This window comes from Gavialis gangeticus, unplaced genomic scaffold (assembly GCF_001723915.1).
Source record: "Gavialis gangeticus isolate Ggan-Ray unplaced genomic scaffold, GavGan_comp1, whole genome shotgun sequence".
NCBI classification, from domain to species: Eukaryota; Metazoa; Chordata; order Crocodylia; family Gavialidae; genus Gavialis; species Gavialis gangeticus.
Window position 1 is genome coordinate 44,735,383 of NW_017729022.1, and position 7,936 is coordinate 44,743,318.

General features: G+C 44.7%; 1 protein-coding gene across 5 annotated transcripts in view; it reads left to right on the forward strand.

The window, feature by feature from the left end:
• The window catches only part of TMTC3 (transmembrane and tetratricopeptide repeat containing 3), a 73,887-nt gene that overhangs the window by 37,884 nt on the left and 28,067 nt on the right, over positions 1–7,936 (forward strand). The gene's annotated exons all lie outside the window — the stretch shown is intronic.

A 7,936-nucleotide genomic window follows, 5' to 3' on the forward strand; every position in this document is an offset into this window, starting at 1 on the left:
CCCCCCCCCCCCCCCCCCCCCGGGTATTGGTTTCCTTTTACTAAATCTGTTCTGTGATGATGTTGTAGTGTTTTGCTAAAACCTTAGAAATTTCTGGAGTTTTTGTACATGCGAGAGAACATATATGCATGTCTCCTAGTTAGCCAAAATCATACTGCTTTACTGTTAATCCTGTACTTAATCATGATAATTGAAAAGGTAGATTATGCAACTTCGAGAAGGTATGCGAGTAGAGGGGTGATCACTGCATAGAATTTATTTCTCAGTTTTCTTCACTAAGCAACTGACTCTTGAGAGACATAAAGCTATTATTATTAACTAAATTATTTTGATAGTCCATTTAAAAACTTTTTATAAATTCATTACAAAATTAGTGGAAATGAGATGGCAATGCAGCCATATTGACTTTAACTGGACTTTGAGAACTGTGTGCAAGTAAAAAAAACCTAGGTAGCCATTTTAAATACTACATTTGAAAAAGTGCTATAGCTAAGGACAAGATATTTTTATGTTTTGGCCACTGAAGAGTTTCTGCTTACTGCTATCTCCAGAAAATATATTGCTATTGATATATTTATGAACCGTTCAAAAACATAATGCTCTGTGCAGCTGTTCACTGGTATTAGGAAACACTCAACCTTTGTCATCAAAGTAGTCTTAGGGTAAACATAATTTCCTGTATACTTAATTTAGTAATAACTTTTCTTAATGAGGTTTTTTTAATTTCTAGTGTTTTAAAATGCCTTCCATTACAAACATCTGTTTTTAAAACACAATGTTATTCATAAACTTGCCTGTTTTGGTTTTTTTAATCCTTTTATGTAGTAGATTTTACGCCAGAAGAATCAATCTCTCAAAGTGCCTGGAGGCCAGTGTCCCAGGAAATGAGAAATGTTCTATTAGGAATACTTATCTTCTAAATACAGTAACATGAGAACAAGACTGTGGATCAGAAACTGCTTCTAAGTAATCATTTTCAGTGAGCTCCATGTAGGTTGGAAGGAGATGGCTCTACCAATATAAAGAAATACGGGCTTCTGTAACTGTCCTGATTTTCATTCTCAAACTGTCCTCAAGATAATTGCAGCCATTCACCTTTTCCCTCCTAGTTGGCTATTCGTTTAACAAAAGTTGTGCAACAAGCATTAACCATGATCCCATCTTTGTCAAAGAAGCCTAAATTTAATTGGTACAAATATTTATTACTTTAAATAAGTACAGTTTATAGTACTGTTATCATGCCAATCATGTGGTAAAATACTTTTACCAGTCAGAGTAAACGAATGGGTAAACTCTGATTATCTACATGCACATGAACAACATAACTTAAACAAAGTCATAAAGTAAGCCCTATCTTGGTAAGTAAAACTTAGAAATATTTTTCTGAAGTACCATACTAAAACCAAATTCTGAGATTTATTTTCATGGGTTTTGAATAGTTTTGAAAGGGGGAGCTTCCCATGACTTGTTTAGTATTCTGGAGTTGAGAGCTCCTTTCTTTACTTACATTTTGCTGATTTAACCCACCACAGTGTAGACCTAGCTTCTTTAGTGTAAGAGAGCTTATAATGACATAAATTATTCTGAGTTAATGAAGCAAGATACATTATACCAGTAAAATGCCATGTGGCAGTATAATTGTCAGCACGCCAGGGCCTTGCCTAAACTACAAAGGTTTATTAGTATGTTCTTTGGCAATCCTTCACAGCTGAAGATGATGGTCTTCCATAATTATCTTATCTATGGGCCTGAAGATGGCTGACAAGGCCAATCTGGGATTGACAGACTCTGCTGCAACTCAGGCATGTTTCTGTGTGGGGTGTGTGGCTTCAGTTTCTTTATTCGGTCCACAACATGCTGTTTCTCCCATTCCCGCTTTTTTTATCTCCCATTTGTCGTCATACAGTTTTGAAGTACTGAGATCCCTGCAGCAGACTCTTCCTATATTTGGGGTGGTCCTGGAACAGGGGTGGGCCTGTGGGCCAAATCTGACCTGCAAGGCCATTCTATCCAGCCCCTGGGGCCCCTAAAAAATTTAGAAAATTAATATTCATCTGTCTTTGGTTCCTGTCAAAAATGACAGGAACCAGGGGCAGTAGGACCCCAGGGAAGCCCAACAAGCTCCTGCAACAGCAGGGCCTGCCCAGCCCCTGCCCCAGCCAGAAGCCCCAGCAGGGACCTTGTGGCTGTGCTGTGCTGGAAACTCAGGTAAGTGGGGGGGAAGGGGAGGGGAGGACCCTGGGCAGGGAAGGAGCCCAGGGAAAAGCAGCCCTGCCCCATGGCTGGCACTCCCTGGTGCAGCCGCTTGCAGCCTGTGCAAGGCTGTCCTGAACAGGCACAGGCAGCCCCAGGTGGGCTGCAAGCAGCTGCAGCGCAGGGCGCCGGCCACAGACTACTTTTCCTGTGCTCAGTACTGACTTGTAATGTGCCCCCACTGCCAGCCTGGGCCCCGTGCTGGCTCCAGGCTTGCCTGTTGGGGCTGCATCGTGGTGGCAGCATCTGCAGCCGCCCCTGCTTGCTGCGCCAGGAAAGAGCAGGAAGCAAGTGACCTCCAGAGGAGTCAGGAGGGCACAGAGTTAGCTTCAGGTGCCCACCCCTTGGTTCAGGTATAGAGAAATTTCCATGATGCTGACTACCTTGCATGGAAGTTCTCTTAGCTTTGTATACTGAATTAATTATGAAGTGTATGTGTGTGCATGGATGCACAAGTCTGGTGCCACAAAAAAGAAAAGCAGAAAGAAGATGCACAGGAGAAGCAGGCAAAAATGAACTTCAGAATGCTTTGGAAGAAAACCAGTTTTGGGCAGTAGGCCACTTCCAAGGAATAGTGAATCAGGCATACCTCTTGTAAATTTATTTAAATAAAGTAGAAAATTGGAAGCCTTTTGAATCTGAAAGATGGATGGTAGTTCTGACGTAGGTGATGTGCATCTTGAGAATGATGAGAACTGTTTTGTGTTCCTTAATTGTTTGTTGCATTTCATGTTCAACTTTGGCCCAGGATGCAACAACTCGGGTGTTCTACCAAACTTGGCCAAGTCAGCCAGATGGACTGTAAATACAACTGACACCAGCTGTATAAACTAATTCCTGAATTTGAAAAAAATATATACAAAAAAAAATTATTTGAAATGCATGATGGCAAAAAGATTAACAGGTGATTAAACCTTTCACTCATTGTTTGAGAACTTTTGCATGTGGGGAAACGTAGAAGAAAATACTAAAACATATATATTTTAGGTGTTGTTTGATTTTTGCAGAACAAGGCTATTTTTCTCTGGCAGAAGTTTCTAGTTTGTTGATAAATCCAGTGGCAGTATTATTTAGTTGTTACCTAAGTATGATCTGATTTGGTTGACCATGTCAAAAGGTACAGCATCAGAGAGCTCAGAGCAAAACTGGATATATTAAGCAATGTGCAGAACAAGTCATGAAAACCAATCCTTGAGGAGGTTAAAGAGTCTGAATATTTTTTCAATAATTTCCAGTGCCACACCAGACACACACAAAATGCAGAACAAAGAGTGCTGTCATCAGACATTTATCATGCTTACCTGTTTCCAAGACTACTTGAATTTAAAATGACCCTCCTCAATAATTGGATTCTATACATGGGAAATCTATAAATTTGTTATAATTTTCCACTAGGTATAGAATCTAATTAGTGGAAGGTTGTCTTAAATTTGTCCCCTGCTCCTACACCACTGTGAGGTGTAAAGCTGCAGTGGGAAGAGAGGTGCCAGAATGCCACCCCTTGCCCCTCCTCCAGTACCAATGTTTGCCCCTCCAACTTGTGTCTACCCCACTGCCACTTGTCTCGTCCTGCCTATGCCTACCCTCCTGCCACCTGCCCCTGTGCTACCTGGCCCCTTCCCACACACCTGTACCTGACCTATGCTACTTTTCTTGCGCTCAGCACCGACTTGTAACCTGCCCCCTACCTCATGCCTATGCCTGCCACCGTTCCTAGCTGCCCCCTACCCCTTGCTGATTGCCTGCCACTTACATTCTGCTGCTGTGCTCAGCTTTTGCTCCAGGGTAGACAGCGGCAGTAATCCTGGCCTAGCCCTGCCCAGCTGGGCAGAAGGAGTTGTGGGCTGGATGGGACAGAAACAGAGCAGAAGGTAAGTGAAGAAGGAGAAGGGACATAAGGAGGTGGTGCCCTGGGCAGGAAACAGGCTGTGCAGTCTTCCCACACAGACTTCCCAGTGCGGCTCCTCCCTCTCCATGACATGGTCTCCCCCATGTTTTCCTACCATAGATACTTTTCATAGGCATTAGGGCTAGAAGAGACCTCACAAGATCATTAGATCCAGCTCCCTGCCCAAGGGGCAGGAAGACAGCTGGGGTCAGATGACCCCAGCAAAATAAGCATCCACGTGTTTCTTAAAGGTATCCAGAGTAGGTGCTTGCACCATTTCTGGAGGGAGTGTATTCCAGACTGGAGACTCAGATGGTGAAGAAGTTTTTCCTTGTGTCCAGTCTAAAATGGTCTTCTAGTAGTTTGGGCCATTATATCTTCCCTTGGGGTGCCCTAGTGAACAGATATTCTCTCAGTTCCTAATGCGCACCCCTTATATACTTATAGGCTACCACCAAGTCACCCCAAACCTTCACTTCTCCAGGCTGAACGGTCCCATGCTTCTTGGCCTCTCCTCATAAGGCCTGCTCTCGTGACCTGTAATCATGCACGTGGCTCTCCTCTGGACTCTCAAGCTTCTCCACGTTCTTTCTAAAGTGTGCAGCCCAGAATTGGATGCAGTACTCCAGCTGTGGCCTCACCAAGGCCAAGTAAAGCAAGAGGATGACTTCTTGGGTCTTGCTTGAGATGCATCAGTAGATGCAAGCCAGATTTTTATTTGATTTGCCGGCTGCAGCATCTCATTGGTAGCTCATGTTCATCCCCCGAGTCTCTTTTGGTCATGGTGTTAGTGAGTACAGAACTGCCAAGCCTATAAGTATGATGTCAGTTTTTTTTTCTCCCAAGGAAGAGCACCTTTTATTTCTCTGTTGAATGTCCTCAGGTTTTGATCTGCCAACCTTGCAAGCCTGTCCAGGTCAGCCTGAATTGCCAGCCTATCCTCTAGTGTGACCACACTTGCCCATAATTTGGTGTCATCCATGAACTTAGCCAGTCTGCTTCTGACACCTCAATCTGGATCATTTATGAATATATTAAAGAGTACTAGTCTATGTGCCATGTTGACTCTGTTTCATCGACTGTCGCTCTGGGTCCAACTGCAGAGCCAGTTCCCCAGCCATCAGACCATAAAGTTGTCAAGGTTGCAGTTCCCCAATTTTACCATGAGGACATTGTGGCAGATGAAGTTAAAGGCTTTTCTGAAATCTAAATATATGACATCAACCTCTTCTGTTTTGTCCAGGTGATGTATCACCTGGTCATAGAAGGAAATGACATTGGTCAGGCAAGACCTACCTGCAGCAAAGCCATGTTGACTATCTCTTAGAACATTGTCTTCTGTTAGCATGCTGTTGATGGTTTCTTTGATTTTCCACGCCCCACCCCCCCAAGAGCTTTCCAGGGATTGAGGTCAAACGGATTGGCCTGTAATTCCCTGCATCTTCCTTCCTTCTTTTCTTGAAGATAGGCACTACATTTGGCCCTCTTTCAATTTTCAGGAACCTTTCCCAAGCACCACAAGTTCTCAAATATCCTTGCCATTGGTTGTGCTGTGATATCAGCCAACTCTTTTAGCACTCTTGAGTGCATTCCATCCGGGCCAGCTGACTTGCAGATGTCCAGCCTCTCAAGCTGTTCCCTCACAATATCTTTGCCAGTTATAGGCGTATGATCATCCTTACCCTGGTATTCCTGCATCCTGTCAGGCAGAGCGTTTCCCTTGGGCTGGTGGAAAACCAAAGAAAAGTAATTGTTGAGGAGATTAGCTTTTTCCTGGGTGTCAGTTGTTATCTGCCCCATTTTTGGTTTAGCAAGGGTCCAGTGTTGCCCTTGGGTTTTTTTGTTCCAACTTCCCATGTATTTGAAGAAGGACCTTTTACTGTCCTTGATTCTTGTAGCCAGTTTGAGTTTTGTTTCAGCCCTGGCTTTTCTGCTCCACTCCCTACGGGTGCGGGTCAGTGCTGCATAATCCTCCTTCGTGGTAGTTCCCCACTTCCATCCCCTATAATTTTCTCTTTTCACATTCAGGAGGTCCATGAGTTCCCTACTGAGCCAAGGGGGTCTCTCAGCCCTTTTGCTATCTTTCCTATGGGCTAGAATGAACTTCCCTTGTGCTTTTAGGATCACGTCCTTAAGGAGCAACCACTCATATTGGACTCCCCTCTCTGTAAGATCATGGTCTCTGAGGGGCTCAACAACCAACTTCCTGAGCTTGTGAAATTTAACTTCCCTAAAGTCAAGGATTTCTCCTTTTCTGACTGATTTGCCAGGTTTGTGATGGATAGAGAAAGTGATCAACTTATGGTCACTGTCACCAAGCTTCCCTTTGATCCTCAGGTCACTAACTAAGTCATCCCCTTTGGCCAGTACCAGACTCAGCAGTGCCTTACCTCTTGTCAGCCCATAGACCTCTTGAGTCAAATAGAGCTCATCAATACAAGTGAAGCAACTTCGCAACTGATCAGATTTGGCTAATGCTCTTCCCATGAGATGTCGAGGTGGTTGGAGTTACCCATGACGACCATACACCACGAGTGTGCAGCCTCTGCCAGTTCCCTAGTGAATTCGTGGTCCTGGTTAGGAGGTCTGTAATATACTTCTACGGTTATATCCCCTTCACCACATTCTCCCCAGTTTCTAACCCACAGGGTCTCAAGTCACCCTCCTTGGGTGCCAATCTCCTCTTGTAGGGAAGTGTACTGCTCCTTCAGAGAGAGAGCTACAACCCTGCCCTTCCTTGCAACATGATCCCTCCTGTACAAGGTATAACCAACAATACCTGTGGTCCAGTCACAGGAGGAGTCCCAACAGGTCTATGTTACCTTTATGAGATCGTATTCATTTTTGCTTAGCAGAAGGGCCAGTTCCTCCTGTTTATTCCCCATGCTCCTGGCATTTGTATACAGGCAGCCAAGTCTGCCATCAGAAGCCCTAGGCTTTCCTGTCCTCTTAGAGTCCCGTCCTTGGACTGGGGTAGGAGTGAGTTCCTTTCTGTTACCTGACCTGTTGATTCTGTGGTTGTCACTTCCAGGGCCTGCACTAGTGATCATCCACGCATCCCACCATAAGCCCCCTCTCCCCCACCATGTGAACCACCCTGGCTTGGGGCAAGTAACTCTGGATTTGGGTCCAAGCACAGGGCCAAACCTAGAGGTGAGCTGCTACCTGTCCCAAGCCAGTACTCAAATCTGAGACATGACTTTATTTTTCCCCATGTTGTTTGGATTTGGGAAACCACATCTTGAATTCAGATAAATACGGTGGGATGGGGGTGGGTATCTGTGTATACACAGGCATTTAAGAGACTTTACCAAGATTCATAGTTTATAGAGTCAAAAAGGACCACAAAGGATCATCGTGTCTGAACCCCTGCCCCTTGCAGGAAAGAGGACTGAGGTCAGATGACCCCAGCCAAGTAACTGTCTAGCCTCCTCTTAAAGACCTCCAAGTTAGGTGATAGTACCACCTCTCTTGGAAGCCCATTCCAGATTCTAGGCACCCTTACTGTAAATTATTTCTTCCTAATGTCTAACTTGTAGCTACTCTCCACTAGTTTGCACCCATTATTCCTAGTTTCGTAGTTTCTAGGGTCGGAAGGCACCTTAGCAGATCATCTAGTCCGACCCCCTGCCATGGCAGGAAAGAGTACTGGGGTCAAACGACCCCAGCAAGGTGTTCATCTAACCTCTTCTTAAAAACCCCCAGGGTAGGAGCCTGCACCACCTCCCTTGGAAGTTGGTTCCAGACCCTAGCTTCCCTGACCGTGAAATAGCGCCTTCTGATGTCTAACCTAAA